This window comes from Parambassis ranga, unplaced genomic scaffold, assembly GCF_900634625.1.
Source record: "Parambassis ranga unplaced genomic scaffold, fParRan2.1 scaffold_24_arrow_ctg1, whole genome shotgun sequence".
Lineage (NCBI taxonomy): Eukaryota > Metazoa > Chordata > Actinopteri > Ambassidae > Parambassis > Parambassis ranga.
This window is the reverse complement of record NW_021144797.1, coordinates 1793184-1816898: the sequence shown is the minus strand read 5'-3', so window position 1 is coordinate 1816898 and position 23715 is coordinate 1793184. Positions and strand designations below refer to the sequence as shown.

Below are 23715 nucleotides of genomic sequence, written 5' to 3'. Positions count from 1 at the left end.
GTTTCGACACTGTCCTGTTTGTTCACTTGGTGTGCGCTGTTGGTGCTACGGACTTTCTGCATTAGACATATTGTGTTTGCTTTTATTGTGGTAATACACAAGCACCGTAGTGTTAGAGTTAAGTGCACCAGTTTCTGGGTTCCCCTCTCGTTTACCACTGTAGCGAAGCTTACCGTAACTTAGCGGTTAGCATTAGCGCTTAGCATGGCTTCTTCCACTCGCTCTGCATCTCCCTCTCCTGCTCACTGCACGGTGTGTGACATGTTCAGTTACTCCTCTGCCTCCTTTAGTGAGCATGAGGTGTGCACAAAGTGTAGCTTATTCACAGTCTTGGAGGCGAGGCTAAGCGAGTTAGAGGGTCGGCTCCGCATGTTAGATAATAGACCTGTAGCCACAGCAGCTAGCCAGCAGCAGTTAGCCTGTGCGGACCAGCCTGCCTTAGCTGATGTTATCCGCACCCCGGCAGCCCCTGAGCAGCCGGAAAGTCAGAGAGGTTGGGTGGCGGTTCGAAGGAAGCGTAGCCCGAAACAAAGGCCCGTGGTTCACCACCAGCCGCTTGACATATCGAACCGTTTTTCCCCACTCGGCGACACACCCGCTGAGAAGCCGACCCTGGTTATTGGCGACTCTGTTCTGCGGCATGTAAAGCCGACACCAGCGGCTATAGTTAAGTGCATCCCGGGGGCCAGAGCGGGCGACATAGAGGGTAGCCTGAAGCTGCTGGCGAGAGATAAGCATAAATACAGTAGGATTATAATTCACGTCGGTGTTAATGACACCCGGCTTCGCCAGTCAGAGGTCACTAAAGTTAATATTGAGTCGGTGTGTAATTTAGCTAAAACCATGTCGGACTCCGTAGCGTTCTCTGGTCCCCTCCCGAATCTGACCAGTGATGACATGTTTAGCCGCATGTCCTCGCTCCGTCGCTGGCTGTCATGGTGGTGTCCAGAAAATAACGTGGCCTTTATAGATAACTGGGAAACTTTCTGGGGGAAACCTGGCCTTATTAGGAGAGACGGCATCCATCCCACCCAGGGTGGTGCAGCTCTGATTTCTAGCAACATAGCCAAGTTTATTAGACCAACCTGACAACCCAGGGTCGAGGCCAGGAGGCAGAGTCGCTGTCCTACACACCTCTCTGCTGCTTCTGGAGGACTGCCGCCCTCAGTTAGAAACACATTAAACACAAATACACATAGAAACACTAAGCTTAATAATGTTATTGAAGTGGTGACGGTCACACGTCCTCCCACAGTTCATCAAGCACACAAGCTAAGATATATTAATCATAATAACCTCATAAAAATACACACTAACACACACAAACACATAGAACAAGGTAACAGAACACTCAGGTGTGGATTGTTTAACATACGATCCCTACACTCTAAGTCGCTCTTAGTTAATGATCTAATTATTGATCATCACACTGATATACTTTGTCTCACTGAGACTTGGTTACAGGGTGAAGAATATGTTGCTTTAAATGAATCAACTCCGTCCTGTTATACTAACTGTCATGTTCCTAGAGTTACAGGTCGCGGAGGAGGAGTGGCAGCAATCTACCGCTCCAGTCTTCAGATGAATCCTAAACCTAAGTCTACTCATACTTCTTTTGAGAGTCTCACTCTCAGCCTGTCTCACGGAAGCTGGAAGAAGTCAGAATTTGTTTTACTCGTCGTAGTGTATCGTCCACCTGCTGCTGCTTATTCAGAGTTCCTGCTGGAGTTTTCAGACTTCTTATCAAGTTTAGTGCTTAGCACAGATAAAGTCATTATAGTGGGTGACTTTAACATTCATATGGACGTCGACTCCGACAGTCTGAAGATTGCCTTCAACTCACTCTTGGATTCAGTTGGGTTCTCTCAGTTAGTAAATGAACCCACACACTGTCACAGTCACACCCTCGACCTGGTTCTCACCTACGGCCTGGAAGCTGAGAACCTGCTAGTGTGGTCTCAAAATCCTGTTCTTTCAGATCACTCATTAATAACTTTTGACTTCTCTCTTTCAGACCTACCAGCACCTGAGGAAAAGGTCTACTACAGCAGATGTCTGTCTGAAGACGCCGTAAAGCAGTTTAGGACAGCAATCCTACCAGTACTCCCCACAGTCCCAAGTACTGATGGGGGTACCAACTTAAATGTTACTCCTGCAGAGCTGGACCGCTTTGTCAACAACACTGCAGACACACTACACTCAGTCTTAAACAGGATTGCTCCACTGAAGAAGAAGAAAACTACAAACCAGAAGAGGCTAGCTCCGTGGTACAACTCAAACATCCGATCACTGAAACGGATTACACGTAGGATGGAGAGGATGTGGCAGTCCTCTAAATCAGATGACTCCCGGAGGATCTGGAGAGACAGTCTGCTGACGTATAAGAAGGCCCTTCGTAAAGCCAGGACAGCCTACTATTCATCACTAATAGAAGAAAACAAGAACAACCCGCGCTTTCTCTTTAACGCCGTGGCCAGGCTGACAAAGAGCCACAGCTCTGTGGAGCCTCGCATTCCTGCAGCTCTTAGTAGTGAAGACTTCATGAGCTTCTTCACTGATAAAATCACCACTATTAGAGGACAAATCAACCACAATCTCTCTGTGACCGCTGAGGATACACCGCCACTTCTGGAAACGGATCCTGATCTAACTCTGGACTGCTTCGCGCCCATCGGCCTCCCTGAGCTGACCACCAGCATCAGCAAGTCTAAACCTACTACCTGTCTTCTGGATCCGATCCCTTCACAGCTCCTCAAGGATGCTATTCCTCTGATCGGAGACTCTATATTAGGACAGATCAACTTGTCTCTGGAAACAGGATATGTACCACAGGCTTTTAAAACTGCTGTGATCATTCCCATACTTAAAAAACCTTCACTGGACCCGGACGTCCTAGGAAACTACAGACCGATCTCCAACCTCACCTTTATCTCCAAACTACTTGAAAGAGCTGTTGTAAGTCAGCTAAACGACCACCTGTGTAGTAACAGTCTGTTTGATGCTTTCCAGTCTGGTTTCAGAGCCCATCACAGCACAGAAACAGCACTGCTTAAAGTCACCAATGACCTCCTCATGGCATCGGACCGGGGTCTCGTCTCTGTACTCGTTCTACTGGATCTCAGTGCTGCCTTCGACACCGTAGACCATCGCATCCTGCTACACAGATTGGAACACGAGATCAGGATTACAGGAACAGCACTGCGCTGGTTTAAATCATATTTATCTGACAGATTTCATTTTGTTCACACTAACGATGTGTCTTCCACAGGTACAAGGGTTAACCACGGTGTTCCACAGGGTTCTGTGCTCGGACCGATCCTGTTCACCCTCTACATGCTCCCTCTAGGATACATCATCCAGAAGCACGGCATAAACTTTCATTGTTATGCTGATGATACCCAGCTGTATTTATCCATGAAGCCTGAAGAAACGGAGCCGCTAGTCAGACTACAGGCGTGTCTAAAGGACATAAAGGACTGGATGTCCTCCAACTTTTTACTATTAAACTCGGACAAGACTGAGGTCATTGTTTTTGGACCGAAACATCTCAGAACTAGTTTATCAGATAATACTTTCTCCCTGGATGGAATTACTCTGGCCTCCAGTACGACTGTGAGGAACCTTGGAGTTATCTTTGATCAAGACATGTCGTTTGTCTCTCATATTAAGCAGGTCTCCAGGACCGCTTTCTTTCACCTGCGTAATATTACTAAGATCAGGAGCATCCTCTCTCAGAGTGATGCTGAAAAGCTCATCCATGCTTTTGTCACTTCAAGACTGGACTACTGCAACTCTTTATTGTCAGGATGTCCACATTACTCCATCAACAGTCTGCAGCTGATCCAGAACGCAGCAGCTAGAGTTGTGACAGGAAGCAGCCAAAGGGATCATATCTCTCCTGTCCTAGCGTCTCTTCACTGGCTCCCAGTGGACTCAAGAATACACTTCAAGATCCTTCTTCTAACCTACAAGGCTCTTCATGGACTTGCTCCATTGTATCTGCAGGACCTGATTGTACCATATGTTCCTAATAGGACACTCAGATCTCTGAGTGCAGGTTTACTAGTAGTTCCTAGGATTCATAGAAGTAGAATGGGAGGACGAGCTTTCAGCTATCAGGCACCGCTATTATGGAACCAGTTACCAATCTGGGTCCGAGAGGCAGACACTGCCTCCACCTTTAAGACTAGACTTAAAACTTTTCTGTTTAGTAAGGCGTACAGTTAGCCTTAGACCTAGTGTGTAGCACAGCTATGCTGCTCTAGGCCTACGTTGTCGGGGGGCACAAACATGATCCACTGAGCAGTTTCCCTCTCACCCTCTAACCTCTCCTTTTCTCTCCTTAGTCTGGCTCACACTGGTCTCAAGACCTGGATGATGACCTGCAGTCCGGCCCGTGAAGTCTCTCTTGCTCTACGTTGTCGGGGGGCACAAACACAATCCTCTGAACACCCTCTGACCTCTCCTCCACTCTCCTTAGTCTGGATCATACTGGGTAATATCGTCTCATAATCTGTGTTAACTGTCTTCCTTGTAGTTCTGTGCCTCGCTCTCGCTCTCTCTCTTTGCAGGTCTCAAGACCTGCATACTGACCTGCAGTCTCTCCTGTGCTCATCGACTTCACTAGCCCCTGCTGCTCATCTTTACTATCAAATTACTATTCCTACTTATGGACCGACGATATATATAGATATCTATTACAATATAATCACTGTTTCATCTTGCTGTCATGTTTGCTCTGTACTGTATCATGTTTGTATCATGTTTGCTCCTCTCTCCCTCTCTCTCTTTCTCCTTCATCCTCTCTCTCTCTCTCTCTCTCTCTCTCTCCCTCATCCTCTCTGACTAGCAGCAGGACTGGTTCCCCCTTAAGTTGACGGGTCCTGCTCAAGGTTTCTTCCTCTTAAAGGGAGTTTTTTCCTTGCCACAGTGCTCTTAGGGGGGTTCCTGTGAAGCGCTTTGAGACAATGTCTGATTGTAATATGCGCTATATAAATAAAACTGAATTGAATTGAATTGAATCATACCTCTCAGCGCTCACTTCAATGGTGACCTCCTCAAAAGGTTTGATAATGTCCACTGTTTCTTGAACAATTCCCCATTCGTCTGTGGACAGTGTTGATAGAGGTGCATTGATAAGTGCCAGGGTGGAGATGACTGGATCCTTGGCTTCAATGAACCTTTTTAACATGTAGTATGTTGAATTCCACCTGGTAGCCACATCCTGCTTCAAACGCAGCTGCTCCTGGCCCATCTGTTGCTGTGTGGCCTTCAGCTTGTCTGAAGCAACTGTGCTTCTGTGGAAATATTCCACCACAGCTTTTATTTTTTGAATTGTGCCCTGGACCTCCCTAAGTGCAGCTCTAACAATGAGGTTTAAAACATGGGCAAAGCATGGTATGTGGTCCCAGTGCAGATGGTCTCTCAGGGCTGCCACAATGTTGCTGGCATTGTCTGTGACACAAGCTACAACTTTGTCACTGACACCCCATTCATTTGCAACTCTCTTCAGCTCACTTGCCAGGTGAGCAGAAGTGTGTCTGTCTGTCAAGACAAAACAGTCTAGGAGATGGGAGGTCATTGCAAAATCCTGTACATAGTGACAGGTCACAGACATGTAGCTTGTGGTCGTCACAGAAGTCCAGCAGTCAGTTGTGAGGCATACAGCAGGAGCACTTCTGATTTTTTCTAATAGTTCAGCTCTTAGCTTACCATACATCTTAGGCAGTAGAGCTTGAGATAATGTTTTCCTGCTAGGCAAAGTGTATGAAGGGTCCAGGGTCTTTGAAAATTCTTTGAAGCCTTTATCTTCAACAATTGAGAATGGCTGATAATCAGTTGCTATCATTTTAACCAGTGCTTCATCCAGTTTGCTCTGCCTGAGTGGATCAATTGGCCTTGTAACATAAGTTCCCATAAGTGTTTGTTGTGGCCTCCGTGGCCTAACTGCTGCTTGGGTGGTGCTGGTGGTGGTGGTGGGTGCTGCTGGTGTACTAGATGTTGCAGCAGCAGCGATTGGAGGTCCAGATGAAGTGCTGCTGGAGGAGATATTTGCAGCTGCTGCTGTGGCCCCATCGTCACTCTCCACTCTCACTTGTGCTAACTGCACAGTTGGATGTCCTGCTTTAAGGTGTCTTCTTAAATTTGATGTGCTTCCTCCTTGGGTGGATAAAACTCTTTTGCAAATATTGCATTTTGCTCTAGTGGATGAAACTTCACTAAAGTGGCTCCAAATGTCGCTCCTTTTCCTTCCACTCATTTTCCTGACCTGCTCAGACCTTCGTTGTTTGTGTTCTGATTTAACCCTGACAGTGTCAGGCTGACACCTAATGTAAATGTTGGGGGATGGGTGGCGGTTGGGTCACAGCCCCCTATGGATGACAGTAGCGCTCAATTTGTGGCACAGGATCACGTCACTCCTAATAGCCCACTCTTAATCGACATTAAAATGTAACAAGGTGAAAAGCGTTCTCATGAGAGTCAAACAATTGCAACTTTTCACACCCTTTCATGCCAGACATCAACAATTAACTCAGGCAGTGGAAAACAATGTATCAATAACAACGGCAACTCGCGACGTTAATCAGATTCGCACTGCTGATGCAACACCGGCATGTGCCGTGACAGAACTCCAGTGAACTCCGTGTTGCGCTGTCAAAGTGTAAACGCTGACAGACAGAGTGACAAAGTGGTCTTTAAACGAAGATGCACACTTCCACCTCTTTTTCTCATTCAATGCTAAACAGTTATGTGTCTGTCAGACAGACTGAAGGGGATACCGCATCAGCAGAGCAGGGTTATGCACAGATTAGTTTAGGACAGGTAAACGTATTATAATAATAATATTTCTCATTAAATGAACACAGATATGTGCAGCAGAGTGGATGAAGTACATGAACTATTAAAGTTTAACATGATTAAATTAATATGATTCAATTTAATAAAATGGTTACATATGATTTCATGACTGGATAATGTACTATTATATTTATTATTTAATGGCAGAGTATAACACAAAACATGATGTCATTTTAGAAAGCATTTATTTACAAACACACTTTACATTATATACACAATAACACTACACATCAACAACAAGCAAAGACCATTAATTATAATTTCATGAATACATAGCGTTTGCCTGGTGTCACGTGACAAATTGAGGAGCGTCAGATATCAGACATTCATTTCCTTGTTTGTTTCTGAGTCCACAGCCCCGCAGCTGAGCTTCAGCTCTCGCGTGACAAATGAGCAATCCGGAACGATTCGTATGAACGATCTGTGAACGAAGCTCCTTCATCAGAGTCTGGAGGAGGATCTGGACTGAAAGACCAGACTCAGACCTCCTGATCTATCCTGATATTGTTCCACTGTTACTATTGTAAATGCTTATTCCGCTTCTGTATTATTCTCCTTCTTCTGGACACATTTTCAGCAGAACTAGTCCCACAGCTTTAATGTGAGCGACCTGAAACTTTTACAGGACGTCCGGCTGTACCGGGACACCTGTGCTATGACTTTTCTTTCCGTTCCGACGTGCGGTTTTCACGTAAATCGCAAAAAACCAGTGGGCGAACGACATAGGCGGTGAATGGGGAGAGAGAGAGAAAAAGGCAAAAGTCACAAAACCAGGAAGCCGAAAACTGAGGGAGCCGTTTCCATGGTAACCTCCACAGGTGCTCTGACTGACTTCTCTGATGACATCAGCAAAGATGGCCGCCCCCATTAACAATGCATTGGGTTCATTCAAACCAATGTAACTTCACTGTATTGATCCATACAGAGGCAGACACACACACACACACACACACACACACACACACACACACTGATTTTCAAAATAAAAGCCTCCAAATCATTACACACCTTACTAGGCCTGGTAAACTACACACAAGCCACCCAGAAATATGCAGACACACACTATACACACCTGCCAACACACAGACACACAAACATGGATTTTCAAAATAAAAGACCCTGCACAATAACAGGATATGGCTGACGTGTAGATTTTCAAAATAAAACACTTAAACATGTTTTAACATGCATTAGGGAGTGTCCCCAACCCCCCCCCCCCACACACACACACACACTTACACAGACACACACTGATTTTCAAAATAAAAGCCTCTAATTCATTACACAGCTAACTAGCGCTAGCCACCCCTACAAATTATACATCAAATCGACCGGCTCAGTCAGGACTACTACCCTCTGAGGTTTGGTAGCGATCGGATAAACGGTGTTTGAAAAAATCCAGAAAAACTGCGATCGACCCTCCCCACAGGCATCAAATCACTGTCAAAACTTTGAAGGCATGGCGTTTAGGCATGCTTTCACACAGAACCTTCATTCAAAATGTAAAATGTAGATAAACATTAGACCTCTGACATATTGAGTCCCCATGTCTGTGCCACTTTTTGTTTTGACAGGCAAGCCACTTAAGCTGACCTAACCCCCCTCATAGGAAATAATGGGAAACTGGTGAGATCCCTGACAAAACCCAGCTAACTTTGGAAGCCTATCAGTCTGGCATGCCTCTACACAGAATATTCATTTCAACTGCAAACTGCTCATAAGGAGGACTTTATCATACTGAGTCCTCATGTTCATGTCTTTTACCAAACTTCATAAAATAGCAGCCAAAGTCACATCCACATCTTTAGGATTCCTCCATTCAGAATGAATGAAGAAGCTTGGGGCCTATTAAACCTTATATAAAACCAATCAGAAACACTGTAAAAATCATGAAATGTCATCAGTGGCATCTTTCACATATGCCGGTGATCAGGAATGAGGTTTGGTGGTATATAATGGGGCGGACCGGCAGCAGATTGTGGGTGAGCGCGCATTGGCCCACTCAAAATTTCTTGTGAAATTTTCTAGGTTATATATACAATAGTTATTTCTATTTTCTTTCCTGTTTGGTTCTTCCGTCCTTATGTTCCTTTCTTTGGTTGGGATTGTTGGTGCATTATCATTGAGGGTTTTTCCTGTAGAACAGACCAAAAGTCCAGTTCATATGTTCACTGGGCCGAAGCCTCTGTCATAAAATCAATAATGTCATAATATGCCACCAGTACTGTTGTCCACAGGATGAAATCACACGTTTAAAAATGATTATTATTTATATATATTTAACATTTCACCACAAGATGGCAGCAAACATGGTCAAACTCTCACCACCCTGTTTTGCCAGTGATCTGTGTTTTTTTTTTTATTGCCCATTTCTAAAATGGCAAGTGTGAGTAAGAAAAGGAAGGTTGACAGCGAAGGCCGAAGTTTCAGGACAAGTGGAAATGGAAGAAGAATGTGAGGGCAAGACATCTTGCACATTGAAACCTGTGTTGGAGCCAGACCTGCCCCTTTACTGCAGCTGAGAGCCCAGTCTCTTCCTTCTCATCAGAGGTCCCTCGTTAATCGCTGGGTTACGTTCCAAAAATAACCCGCAAAAGGTGAAATCCGTGAAGTGATGGGCTTTATTTTTTACAGTTATTCTAGAAGCTTTAAGGCTGTGAACCCCTCACTACACACTTTATACTCCTTTCTCTCCTGTTCAAACACTGTCAGAGTTCAAACCTTCATAAAAATAAGTCCAGTGTTACAGAATGAAACCAAAGCACAAAGCAAAATAAAAGGAAATATAATAACTGAAGATTAAAAAATGGTTTGTGAAATGGAAGTTGTGGCGGCTGCACTAAAATGAATGATAAGTTAATGTGGTCTGTTCAGAGCTGTCAGTAAAAGCTTGTTTAACTGGTTTCGGCTGTCCCGCCTAACAAATGAAGAGATTGCTTCCAAAATGCTATAAATCCAGAAAAAAAGTGTTTTCTTTCCCAAAAAGGGTTTATATGAAACTTCTAGTTTTCATATAAACCCTCCGCCATGACAGTTGGAAAGCTGCCCCGTGATTGGTTGAATGGAAATGCTGCATTGTGCTGAAAATCAGGGCGTTTGTAGCAGATTGGGAAAAAAGGGAAGAAGCGGTGCAGGGAAACATGGCGGATAACGTGTTTTGTTACTAATTGATTACAAACTTTAAACAGAGACCCCGTGTGAAACTTATTTTGGTGGTAACTCGTTTTCTTAAACAATGGCGTTTCTCGCCCTAACCCTAACCCTAATAATGCTGCTCACAGCTCAGTGTCTCAGTGTCTTCACTCTTCAGTCCATCAGTCCAGTCTGACCCTTTGGATGAGATTCTTTGTGTCTGAGTCCTGCCTGCTTTTGGACTGTGGAGCTGTTTATTCCTGTGTTTGGACCTTTTCAACCCTTTGTGGTCTCTTATTGGATTTTGTCTTTTGTCTGCTTTGGTTGTCTCTGTTATGTCCCAGGCTGAGGGGAAACCCACACACAGCATGTCTGCACCTCCCCACTCGTCCCCACTCTCAGATCGGCAGCTACACAGGCTGGTTTCAGTGTTAGGCTGCAGTTCATGAACTCAGAGCTGAGCAGTGCCCAAACAAACACAGAGACACTACAACAATTCAATTCAATTCAATTCAGTTTTATTTATATAGCGCATATTACAATCAGACATTGTCTCAAAGCGCTTCACAGGAACCCCCCTAAGAGCACTGTGGCAAGGAAAAACTCCCTTTAAGAGGAAGAAACCTTGAGCAGGACCCGTCAACTTAAGGGGGAACCAGTCCTGCTGCTAGTCAGAGAGGATGAAGGAGAGAGAGAGAGAGAGAGAGAGAGAGGATGAAGGAGAAAGAGAGAGAGAGAGAGAGAGAGAGAGGAGCAAACATGATACAAACATGATACAGTACAGAGCAAACATGACAGCAAGATGAAACAGTGATATATTGTAATGATATCTATATATATCGTCGGTCCATAAGTAGGAATAGTAATTTGATAGTAAAGATGAGCAGCAGGGGCTAGTGAAGTCGATGAGCACAGGAGAGACTGCAGGTCAGTATGCAGGTCTTGAGACCTGCAAAGAGAGAGAGCGAGAGCGAGGCACAGAACTACAAGGAAGACAGTTAACACAGATTATGAGACGATATTACCCAGTATGATCCAGACTAAGGAGAGTGGAGGAGAGGTCAGAGGGTGTTCAGAGGATCGTGTTTGTGCCCCCCGACAACGTAGAGCAAGAGAGACTTCACGGGCCGGACTGCAGGTCATCATCCAGGTCTTGAGACCAGTGTGAGCCAGACTAAGGAGAGAAAAGGAGAGGTTAGAGGGTGAGAGGGTAACTGCTCAGTGGATCATGTTTGTGCCCCCCGACAACGTAAAGCAAGAGAGACTTCACGGGCCGGACTGCAGGTCATCATCCAGGTCTTGAGACCAGTGTGAGCCAGACTAAGGAGAGAAAAGGAGAGGTTAGAGGGTGAGAGGGAAACTGCTCAGTGGATCATGTTTGTGCCCCCCGACAACGTAGGCCTAGAGCAGCATAGCTGTGCTACACACTAGGTCTAAGGCTAACTGTACGCCTTACTAAACAGAAAAGTTTTAAGTCTAGTCTTAAAGGTGGAGGCAGTGTCTGCCTCTCGGACCCAGATTGGTAACTGGTTCCATAATAGCGGTGCCTGATAGCTGAAAGCTCGTCCTCCCATTCTACTTCTATGAATCCTAGGAACTACTAGTAAACCTGCACTCAGAGATCTGAGTGTCCTATTAGGAACATATGGTACAATCAGGTCCTGCAGATACAATGGAGCAAGTCCATGAAGAGCCTTGTAGGTTAGAAGAAGGATCTTGAAGTGTATTCTTGAGTCCACTGGGAGCCAGTGAAGAGACGCTAGGACAGGAGAGATATGATCCCTTTGGCTGCTTCCTGTCAGAACTCTAGCTGCTGCGTTCTGGATCAGCTGCAGACTGTTGATGGAGTAATGTGGACATCCTGACAATAAAGAGTTGCAGTAGTCCAGTCTTGAAGTGACAAAAGCATGGATGAGCTTTTCAGCATCACTCTGAGAGAGGATGCTCCTGATCTTAGTAATATTACGCAGGTGAAAGAAAGCGGTCCTGGAGACCTGCTTAATATGAGAGACAAACGACATGTCTTGATCAAAGATAACTCCAAGGTTCCTCACAGTCGTACTGGAGGCCAGAGTAATTCCATCCAGGGAGAAAGTATTATCTGATAAACTAGTTCTGAGATGTTTCGGTCCAAAAACAATGACCTCAGTCTTGTCTGAGTTTAATAGTAAAAAGTTGGAGGACATCCAGTCCTTTATGTCCTTTAGACACGCCTGTAGTCTGACTAGCGGCTCCGTTTCTTCAGGCTTCATGGATAAATACAGCTGGGTATCATCAGCATAACAATGAAAGTTTATGCCGTGCTTCTGGATGATGTATCCTAGAGGGAGCATGTAGAGGGTGAACAGGATCGGTCCGAGCACAGAACCCTGTGGAACACCGTGGTTAACCCTTGTACCTGTGGAAGACACATCGTTAGTGTGAACAAAATGAAATCTGTCAGATAAATATGATTTAAACCAGCGCAGTGCTGTTCCTGTAATCCTGATCTCGTGTTCCAATCTGTGTAGCAGGATGCGATGGTCTACGGTGTCGAAGGCAGCACTGAGATCCAGTAGAACGAGTACAGAGACGAGACCCCGGTCCGATGCCATGAGGAGGTCATTGGTGACTTTAAGCAGTGCTGTTTCTGTGCTGTGATGGGCTCTGAAACCAGACTGGAAAGCATCAAACAGACTGTTACTACACAGGTGGTCGTTTAGCTGACTTACAACAGCTCTTTCAAGTAGTTTGGAGATAAAGGTGAGGTTGGAGATCGGTCTGTAGTTTCCTAGGACGTCCGGGTCCAGTGAAGGTTTTTTAAGTATCGGAATGATCACAGCAGTTTTAAAAGCCTGTGGTACATATCCTGTTTCCAGAGACAAGTTGATCTGTCCTAATATAGAGTCTCCGATCAGAGGAATAGCATCCTTGAGGAGCTGTGAAGGGATCGGATCCAGAAGACAGGTAGTAGGTTTAGACTTGCTGATGCTGGTGGTCAGCTCAGGGAGGCCGATGGGCGCGAAGCAGTCCAGAGTTAGATCAGGATCCGTTTCCAGAAGTGGCGGTGTATCCTCAGCGGTCACAGAGAGATTGTGGTTGATTTGTCCTCTAATAGTGGTGATTTTATCAGTGAAGAAGCTCATGAAGTCTTCACTACTAAGAGCTGCAGGAATGCGCGGCTCCACAGAGCTGTGGCTCTTTGTCAGCCTGGCCACGGCGTTAAAGAGAAAGCGCGGGTTGTTCTTGTTTTCTTCTATTAGTGATGAATAGTAGGCTGTCCTGGCTTTACGAAGGGCCTTCTTATACGTCAGCAGACTGTCTCTCCAGGCCCTCCGGGAGTCATCTGATTTAGAGGACTGCCACATCCTCTCCATCCTACGTGTAATCCGTTTCAGTGATCGGATGTTTGAGTTGTACCACGGAGCTAGCCTCTTCTGGTTTGTAGTTTTCTTCTTCTTCAGTGGAGCAATCCTGTTTAAGACTGAGTGTAGTGTGTCTGCAGTGTTGTTGACAAAGCGGTCCAGCTCTGCAGGAGTAACATTTAAGTTGGTACCCCCATCACAACACACTAAAGCTCCCTAACAAGAGAAAAAAGGAAAACCAATGACAAAGCTGGAACCTAAAACTCCTGCTGGGGAGTAATAAACTCCAGTAAACACCAAAGAAATCCAACCGCCGAGGCTGCGCTACAACAGCTCTGATGGACTGATAGAACACTGACTCATGCACAATAACATGAGGAAAGACTGAGTCAAACTTACACCTCCTTGGAACAGGTTTTAACCTCTGCTCTCCACCATGCTCCACCCTGCAGGAAGAAACACAGTCAGAATGATTTTCTAACCAACATGAGTCCAAACTGCTGATCAACATGAAGCAGAGTTCCTCAGTTTGTCAGAGACACACAAACAGACTGAAACTCATCTGTGTCGACTCCAGAAGAGTCTCTCCTGATCTGCTCTGTGTTTATTCATGTCCTCCATTCTGTGAAATATTGCTCTCTGTCAGTGCTTTACTGTAAAATCCTCTTCATGCAGCAACAGTGTAGGTTTGATCTCAGCATTGTGCATTTATCCAAAGCAGCAAACAAGCCACACTGTCTCTGACTGTTTGTTCCTTTCACTCTATATGCAAACACAAGCCTGGTTCACATGTGTCATGGATGGAAGAGTTTCTGACACACTTCAAATAAATACATTCACTCATGTCTGTGTGTAGTTTTTACAGTGATAATATTGTAGTGTCTCCCTGCTCTCTGTCTCTGACTGAAGGAACTCCTCCTTCTACCATTGTGTTGTTGTCTCCTCTGAAGCTTCACATATGGATTGTTTCAGGAACATTTGTTTGTGGAAATAATTCAGTGGGTCTTACAGCTGAGGACATTAATAAGTAGGGCATCATTTTGTATTTGATCTGCACTAAGTGTGACTGAAAATCAGTCTGTATGTATTTTGACATGAAGAACGTGTATAAAGAAAAGTGAAGTTAACATGATGGACACTTAATGATGGAGGAAGATGAACATCAGGGATCAGTGATTATTTCTTCTCTGCAGTTTCAGTCCATCCATCAACAGCTGTGGATATATGAGCTAATTAATAATAATAATAATTAATTAATAATTGAAACCTTTATTAGTCCCACAATGGGGAAATTGGAACAACAACAGTCCAGTGAAAGGCCCAGGAGGAAGCGGAGGAACAAGTCCAGGTGTCCATTTGGACTCTGTAAGGACTTGTCCACAGCACTCTGGTGGAGGTGTTTTAGTTCAGGTTTGTGTCTAAAGCCTTCAGACTCCACAGATGTTGTTTGTTGTTGTTCCAGGTCGGTGAACCCTCTGACCTCTGTCACCACGTCCACACAGTCAGGAGGGATCTGATTGGCTGCTGCAGGTCGTGTGGTTATCCAAAGGCGAGCAGAGGGAAGCAGCTTCCCCCTGATGAGGTTTGTCAGCAGCACATCCACTGAGGTGGACTTTGTGACATCAGTCAGGATCTCATTGTTGTGGAAGTCCAGAGGAAGTCGACACTCATCCAGACCATCAAAGATGAAGACCACCTGGAGGCGCTGAAAGCTGCAGATTCCTGCTTCTTTGGTTTCAGTGAAGAAGTGATGAACAAGTTCCACCAAGCTGAACTTTCTCTCTCTCAGCACATTCAGTTCTCTGAAAGTCAATGGAAATGTGAACTGGATGTCCTGGTTGGCTTTGTCTTCAGCCCAGTCCAGAGTGAACTTCTGTGTTAGGACTGTTTTCCCGATGCCAGCCACTCCCTTTGTCATCACTGTTCTGATTGGTTCCTGTCTTCCAGGTGAGCCTTTAAAGATGCCTTCTGGTCTGATGCTTGTTTCTGGTCTGTGTGCTTTCCTGGATGCTGCTTCAATCTGTCTGACCTCATGTTCCTCATTGACCTCTGCAGTCCCTCCCTCTGTGATGTAGAGCTCTGTGTAGATCTGGTTCAGAAGGGTCGGCTCTCCTGCTTTAGCGATCCCCTCAAACACACACTGGAACTTCTTCCTCAGGTTAGACTTGAGTTTACGTCCACACTCTGCAGCAGGAGTTCCTGAACAAACAATAAATGTCATTAATAAGTGAACGCTACAATAAATGTGTCAAATAAATATGTTCTGTCTCCATGAAATCTGTTCATCAGTTGTAGACAAACAGTTTGTGTTTTCAGTCAGAAGAATTCACAGATGTCTGCATCATATTAACAGCAGAGTGTGTAAATGTAAACTTCATTTCCTCTTTCCATCATGTTAAAGCTCTTCAAATCCTCTTACTGCTCTGCAGACGCTCAGCCAGCTCCTCCTGCTTCATCCTCCTCAGGAAGTGCACTGTGATCTGCACTAATGACTCTCTGCTGCTCCTCTGCTCTTCATCCTCCTCATCCTCCCTCTGACTCTCTGAGCATTCTGGGTAATCTGGACTCAGGAGCTTCTGGATCTTCTTCAGCTCGTCCTTCACAAACCTGACAATGTTCTCCTCCAGCAGCTGGAACAGAACAACAGAGTATAAACTCTCAGACTTTTAGGAGCAGAATAACAGTTTAGTGTTTCATGATATTACAGCTTATGTTCATACATGTATTACTTGAATCTACAACATTAGATATGAAGTGTTGTGTATGCACAGCTGCTGTAGTTATAAGTATTACTACCACAGTTCTGTCTCTGTGAATGCTTGCTCAGGGGTCAGGCTCTGGGTCTCTGTAAAGCACCAGGACTGTTGTGTTGTAGTTAGAAGCTGTTTGTACTCACCATAAATATGGCGTCCTGAGCAGGAGTCTGAACACTGGGTTGCTGCAGTCTGTGACAGAACATTTAACAACACAATCACTTCACACTTGTTGCATTAAAACATGAAAACTATCCCAACTCCACACATCCAGCTCATGTTGAACCTGTTGTTGCTGCTTTAATGACTGAAGCACAGCTTTAAGAGTTCCATTCCACTTCCACTGTCATCATATGTTCACATTGATTTAGACCAGGGGGGTTCAATTAAAGTCACTGAGGTCCAGTTGTTCACATTTCCTCCAAGTCAAAGGTCTGAACTGATGTCTAGCTTGTGTCTTATCAGCTTCCCCTATGTCCACATGTTCATGGGTCATTGACAAATCAAGCTTTTTTGAGTCCAGAATAATGTGTTTAAACAAATCTCATTTATGAAATAACATTTGTAACTGTTTTAACTCATATTTTAACAGTTTTTTTCAAGCAAGAAATGTCAGGTGGCGCAACCAAATATTTATAAATATATATATATATATTCCTAATATTTATTTCAAGATAAATCTTTGGCAAGTATCCATTAGGGTGTGTACACTTGGTAACACATTATTATTTGGTAGTTTTGTTTTGTTTATACAATAATTTAAGATTTTTCCCTTTTGTAGGTCAGGTTTTAACTATCGTTAGCATCCAATTTTGTATTTAAAGACAGAAGAAATATTTAAAAAAATACACAAATTCATATATTCAGTAAAATAAGTACACAGATTACATTTAGAAACCATTTGGCCACTTTAAGCTATTATTTATTAGTTTAAATTGGTTGCACCACCTGACGGTTATTAGTTGTACCACCTGACAACATTAGTAATGACATGAAATATTCTCAAAAAATGCATTTCATTTCAAATATTTACATGTGTTTTAGTAAATAGTCTCTATTTACATTTTTTTAAGTAAAATAAATCTTTTTTTTCAAGAATGTGAGTAGTAAACATCTCATCAAAACCACTTAATACAACATTACATTTGATACAACCCTATACTAAATAATAATTTAAAAAAGGGCATTTCCTGAAGAAAATGCAAATTTGATTGCTGCAGCTGAAGCATTGCTTTGAAGGCTGATGTGAAGGATTGCTCTGAATTGCTGGAGATTCAGAGAAATTCAGAGATTTGTATGCCTCTGTGTGTCAGCCTGTCACCATGGTAACAGCAGAGCACTCCAACTTTGAGAGCCTGGTGTGCAGAAACAATTCAGAATTAGAAAATGCTGAATACAAGTTTGATAGAGCAGCATCTAATGAGCATTTTAAGACTAAAATGGAGTCTGTAGCTTGAAATTTGTAGGAGGAGATACATTTGGCAGATGACCCTCGTTGAAGGGCTCTCTCATAGACTCCCATGTTAAAAATGACATCGAAATTGCTTAATATTTAAAAAATTTTCATTTTTTTTTAGAACGACTTAAAGTTGACCCGGAATGTCCTCTGTGAGATGAACATTTTGATAGTTGAATGGCTGAAATCGGTTAATGTGTGCTGAAGATACGCTGCACCAAATAACGTACGGAAGAATAAGAAAGAAAGAAAGAAAGAGGGTGAAGAACACGAGTTTGATTGCCTAGCAGCAATCAAACTAACACTAAAGGGAAGTTTTAACAAAATTAAACCATTTTCAAATATGGAGTAATATTTGTACAGACCTACGGAGCCCCACTGATGACATGGTAAAAAATAAATAATTTGTGGCCACGAAATATGTATAATGTGCGCACGAAATACTAATTCATGGCCACTTAGTATTTCGTAGGAACTAATTAGTATTTCGTGGGAACTAATTAGTATTTCGTGCGCGCATTATACATATTTCGTGGCCTACAAATTATTTTTTTTTTTACCATGTCATCAGAGGGGCTCCGTACAGACCTTCTCAGGTCTGTGTAATAAAGAATTCCCAGTGTGAATGCATTAGCCATGTGTGCCATGAATTGAGAGGCTCTGGTTCTGATATCACTTTGAGAACTTCAGCTGAGTAGAAAATAATGACGTCAGCGTGGTGGGGCCAAGTGAAAGCATTTTTTTCCTCCCAGTTACTTTATGCAGCTCACCTGAATCTCTTCACCAACTACTTGAAGAACTTGCCCTACAAAGCGGCATCTAAAATGTACATATTATTATGTAAAAATGTGTAATATCTTTGACTTAAAACTAGTAAACATTTTAAACATGTCACAGATATATTTAGAGCTTTTAATAACATTATATAGTGACATTCCTTGCAGTTGTGCCACCTGACTAACTGGTTGCACCACCGGACTTTTTCAACTTATCTTAAAATAAATAGGCTTATGTTTGGGTGCTAGTATTAGCGTCTACCCATGTCATCATATTCATATAGATCAATTTTTATAAATAAAGTGTTTTATGATAAAATTTATTTTTTCTAGTTTTCCATTGGTTGTACCACCTGACATAGAAAGTGTACCAGTCTGTATATGAATTGAAAGTAGTTATTTTTATCAATATTTAAGAGAGAGCTACAAATCTTTTAGCTTAATCCCAAGGGTCCCTTGGGGTCCTCTGGCTGATACAACATCCTGTTTATGGCTATTGTCTCTTCACTTTAAAATAAAAGCCCATTGTTTATGGTTGCACCACCCTGACATTAAGTAAATGTAAATTGCGGGACAAACGTTATCTCAACAGCTTTAAAACTGTTGATATGAGAAAAAAATAGATTATACAAAAGACTATAAACATTTGTTATTAAAAGAGCATTTTTAATAGGTTTTTTCGTCTGACCATTTGCTCGGACAGGTGCTCCACCTGACATTTTAGGGGTTTGAGAAGCCAAAACAGAAAAGAATATAATTATTTGAATGTACTGAAAGATTTATCAAAATAAATAGGTTTTATAGATAAAACTGACCAAAGTTATGAAAAAATTACATTATTTTGAAAGAAAATAGTGGACTCGGACTCAAAAATATGCATGTCATGTCATTGACCCTCATATGTTTCAGTAATATCTATTGTCAGTTTTCAATGCAGGAAATGTTTACCTGGGGCACAGCTAGCTCTGTTACCATGAATAAAAGTAGTCCCAGGCAAATACATTGAAGGCCTTTATTTCAGATTAAAGAAAACTGAAACCTCAGACTGAAATAAATAAAAAGTGCAACAGTCAATAGACTGGTGAAGAAAATTAATTAATACACAAAATGTGTGTATTAAAAATGAAAACTATCCTGACTTCACACTGTTCAGCTGCATCCAGCAGGTTTGTAATTTGTTCTTCTTCACATATTCTGTTTAATGGCTGCCAGCACAGCTGTAAGAGTTCAGTTAAATCTTCCACTCATCATGTTTCTCTTTCTTTAACATTAAACGATGTGCAGCAGGATGGGTTTGTAATGAATCGCAGTCAGACAATGTTGCAGTGTGAGGATATAGAGTCTATATCCTCACACTGCAGACCTTTGTTATTTCCTTTACTTAAAGCCTTCAGAAACCACCATGAGATGATAACATGACAACATAAATACATACTGATACTTTCTATTATACAACTACAAACACAGACCTGCTTATGGGTCTTTTACAGAGCCAAGCAGACTCACATGATCATTGAAGAACTCTGCTAAGTTACAGAAACAGGACTTAAAGTGGTATCAACATTTGTGAAATGTTCACTTTTCATGGACACAGAGCTGGATCAGTGTCCATGATGGCCACTACAAGAGACTGAAAAACTGTTATCACACAATTTATTTGATCACAATTTGACCAAATTCAACCAAAAATCCCGAAGAACAGAAGCCACCTTAAAGTTCTGCACAGGCTGTGTTCAAGTCAGAATAATCAGCAGTGTGAGGTACGTGCAAAAATCCAAACCAGGACCCTGGGAATCTGAGGAGGAGGAGACTAGCTCCTAGCTACATATAGGCTGACAGCTACAGTCGTTTTGGGTAGGGGTGGGCGATACTGAAGATTTCAGTATCGATCCGATACCAAGTAAATACAGGGCCAGTATCGCCGATACCAATACCGATACCGATACTTTTACTTTGAAATTTCATGATCATAAATAATTATTTTTTTGCCTTATTTTTTGCCTTTAAATAGATTATCGTGATTAGCAAAATAATAATACACAAGAAACATTTGTTAAGTAAATCAAGCTGCATACAAAAGTGCAGAACTGTTTGAAATTTTAACTTCACAATCATGTCAGCAATGCTCCTTGTGACAGCCATGGCTCTTTGTGAATCATGTAGGTGAAACAGCATGACTAAGATACTTTTATAAAAGTTTAACGCCTCTGCATGGAGCCTAAATATGAAGAATAAAGATCCTTCAACAGTTATCACCAAAGCATAATTATATTAATCATACTGAAACACATATCATTATATAAACTTAAATAATTACATTATTAGATATAGTTTGGAATTTGAGAAAAACGAGATTTATTTCAGCTGGTGATATGATGACTGTTCAGTCATTCTGCTAAAATTGCATGTCTTATCACAGCACTCAGACAGACACCTTTAATTCATTCTGCAGATTACTCAATCTAAACCTTCACTTTTTTAAATCATCTCCTATTAAATATATATATATATATATATATATATATATATTTAATATATATATATATATATATATATATATATATATATATATATATATATATATATAATCATCATCTATTCATGAGTGTTTGTCTAGTAAAGCCTCTGTCAGTGACCTCTGTCTCTGGTTCATGTTTGGGGATCTGCCTCTTCCTCCTCCCTCCGTTTACTCTGCAGCTCGAGGTCTTTGGGCTCTGCTGCTTTATGTTTGTGTAAATGAGTTGTGTTTCCACAGTGGCAGGTCGCTTTCCTGCACACCTCACAGTAGCAGTTTCTTCTTCTTTGTCTGTCGCTGTGAAATAACTCCAAACAGCGCTCCTCTCCCTCTCTGCCATCTCCATGACGCTAACTGCACTTTACAGCCAATCAGGAGCTCCGTCTGCTCCAGCAGAGTGGAGAAGGAGGGGGAGGGGCGGAGTGTGCCTGCGCACTGAGCAGAGTGAGAGAGGAGCGCTGTTTGCAACGCGAGTAAATACGAGTAAAGTTGCTGAAGGTATTAAGAGAAACTTCAACAGAAATATCGATCTCATCATGCTAGTATCGAGTAATTACTGATCCTAACGTTGGTATCGATACTATCGATATTTAGATCGATTCGCCCACCCCTAGTCTCCGCGGTTCTCATGGTGTGTTCAAGGACCGCCTCCCGCTCTCAGCTGATCATAACTACACTCTGACTGTGCTTGTGTTGCAGCTACGAACTGAACATGGCAGAAGAAGCTCCAGCTCCAGCCGCCGCTCCGGCCGAAGCGCAGAAGAAGAAGGTCTCCAAGCCGAACAAGTCCGGCCCCAGCGTCAGCGAGCTCATCGTGAAAGCTGTGGCCGCTTCCAAGGAGCGGAGCGGCGTGTCTGCAGCCGCCCTCCAGAAGGCTCTGGCTGCCGGAGGATACGATGTGGAGAAGAACCCGCGTCAAGAGCCCAGAGCCCCCACTCAGAGAGCTCATCCTCACTGCCCGTTCAAACAGGACCTCTGTGATCATGCTGCTGCACACTGCACAGCTCCACCTGGTTCAGTGGGGTTTGTTTTGTTAGTGTTAGTTCATGTGTTTACTTATATACTAAAGCAGTGATAAACCTATATTTACTAAACATATAAAACTATAGAAACAATACATTCATATATTCAAAGAATTACTTAAGAAGAATTACTAATCCCTGTGGTTAAATTATTTATTTATTGTAAAAAAAAGGGTTTTCATAGTTTCCTTTTAGGGTTTCCTCGGTGTCAGTTTGATATTACATCCTTGAACCAACCAAGATATTATATTATGATAAAAAAAGAAGATTTTGTGCAGTTTTTGTAACAGTATCAATTAGTCCATCTGCTGCTTAAATAAAATAATGTGTCATGTGACTTTACTTATGCAACATGTATGATAATGTTCTGTCTCCTCTCATTTCCAGACGTGCAGCCAAAAACATGTGCAGTGATGATATGTGACGGTATCATCATGGTGTCAGAGAGAAGAGCTGAGTGTGTCTGTTCTGATCTGTGGATGCTTGTGTCTCTTCTCCCCTGTAGTTTCCTGCTTGTTGCTCCGTCACACGCCCTCTGCTGGTGAGCCGCGTCATTACACACGCCCTCTGCTGGTGAGCCGCGTCATTACACACAACCGCTCATGTAATGAGGCGAATTTATAACTTTTGACTTTATGTGGAGGAGGGATTGATTTTAGAATGAGGAGGCTGCAACCTGCGATGGCACCACTAGATGTCAGCTTTGCACAGCATTGGTGGTTCAGTGGTAGAATTCTCGCCTGCCACGCGGGAGGCCCGGGTTCGATTCCCGGCCAATGCAATGACCCTTTTAACTGAGGAACATGTGAGGGGACATATATTCACCTTCACATCTATGCTGTTGTTCAGCATGTTGTTTTTATATGTGTTAACAGACCTATCTGACTTCTGTTAACATCACTGTGACATACACACAGAGGCACTACACTTCACAGACGAGCTTCAGTGGTACAGTGCACATCACATTTGAAACAAGAGCACTTACCATCACTGGTAGTGAAGGTGTCACAGGAAGAATTACTGTGATGTTTTACCTTTAGAGCCTTTTTATAGAACACATTCATTTGATTTAAATTAAGAATGTTTGTTGGTGCAGTAGCCAGCATGAGCACTGTAGATGTCTCTATTTAAAAAAGAAAAAGAAAAAAGACCATGTTTCACCTCTTTCTGAGCCTTGTTAGTGCAGTAGGCAGCGAGTCAGTCTCATAATCTGAAGATTGTGACTTCAACCCTCACAAGGGGCACTTGTTTTAGAGCCAGAATACAGATTACAAAGAGCACACTGTATGTTTACATGTCATCCAGGTCATGTTCATAGAGACCACTGAAGCAAGGCGTCTGGACTTGTAGAGTTTTCTTGAAGACGTTTCTCTGCTCCTCCAAGCAGCTTCATCAGTTCTACCTGTTGGTGGGAAACATGGTTTATATGTGGTGGAGGACCTCAGTGGGTGGGTCTGGGTCAAACTCACAAACAATAGCACTAAATGTTTCCATAGTTACCTGTGTTGGTCTGGCTGACTGAGTCTGCTGTTTCTAATGATTGGCTAATGACTACAAAGATGATGTCTGAGGCCACCTCCTCTGTTAAGGACAGAGGTTTGCACGTACTCACAGCAAGAACACAGGGCTGTCAACCAGTCCCCTCCAGCAGTCTCGTAGTCGTTAGCCAGTCGTTATCTGTTAGCTTTGCATTGTTGAGGACAAGACGGCTAGTGACTGAAGATGTGCATCCATATTAATGGAGGTCCACATGTCTGAAGTCAGACTCCCTCCCTCCACCCTCTGCAGTTGAGCCTCGGCTTCCTTCTCATATTTGTCATCCACCATCTTCTTTAGAGCCTTTCTAGAAGGCAGGCTGG

The 23715-nt window shown here is 43.0% G+C and overlaps 1 non-coding gene across 1 annotated transcript; it reads left to right on the top strand.

The window, feature by feature from the left end:
• Positions 1-22566: 22566 nt before the first annotated feature.
• trnag-gcc (transfer RNA glycine (anticodon GCC)) lies at positions 22567-22637 on the top strand. Its single transcript has one exon. It is a non-coding gene; the product is annotated as a tRNA-Gly (tRNA).
• Positions 22638-23715: the final 1078 nt, after the last annotated feature.